General features: G+C 44.6%; 1 non-coding gene across 1 annotated transcript; it reads right to left on the bottom strand.

Annotated features, from left to right (window-relative positions):
• Nucleotides 1-267: 267 nt before the first annotated feature.
• On the bottom strand, nt 268-374 carry LOC127743293 (small nucleolar RNA R71). The gene has a single exon (XR_008004687.1). It is a non-coding gene; the product is annotated as a small nucleolar RNA R71 (small nucleolar RNA).
• Between the last annotated feature and the right edge of the window lie 218 nt (nt 375-592).

The raw sequence follows: 592 nt of genomic DNA, 5'->3' as shown, positions 1-592 counted from the left end.
TAAGTCTGGCACAATCAACTTGCTCCCCAAGTATAATGGATTGCCTGGGGAAGATCCTCTGAAGTACCTTAAGTATTTGCAAGTTGCTTGTGCAACTGCGAGAAGACATGGAGCAGATGAAGCCGCGGTATTGGTCTTCACTTTCCCTTTCTCTTTAGAGGGAAAAGCAAAGGAATGGTTTTATACTCAGCCGGGGAAAATTGATCCAATTGGGACTTGTTGCAGAAAGAATTCTTGAAAAAGTTTTACCTTCCTCAGAAAACTGACAAGCTGCGAAGAGAGATCTCTTGCATTGTGCAACGAGATAGGGAGACTTTGTATGAATATTGGGAGAGATTTAAGAAGTTGCTGGAGGCTTACCCTCACCATCAGATTGATGAGTTGGTTCTGATCAGTTATTTCTGTCAAGGAATGCACCACCAAGACAAACTTCTCCTAGATGCCGCGAGCGGAGGGTCATTGACCAAGAACAAGACCGCTACAGAAGTTTGGGAAGTTATATCGGACCTAGCGGACTCAAATCAACACTCAAGGGCAAGGATCCCACAACCAAAAGCCTTGAGTGAGGTTTCTCCCTCCGGAAATGCAATTT

The sequence above is a fragment of the Arachis duranensis genome, chromosome 10 (assembly GCF_000817695.3).
Source record: "Arachis duranensis cultivar V14167 chromosome 10, aradu.V14167.gnm2.J7QH, whole genome shotgun sequence".
NCBI lineage: Eukaryota > Viridiplantae > Streptophyta > Magnoliopsida > Fabales > Fabaceae > Arachis > Arachis duranensis.
The sequence above is the reverse complement of the archived record's forward strand: the minus strand, read 5'-3'. Positions and strand labels throughout refer to the sequence as shown.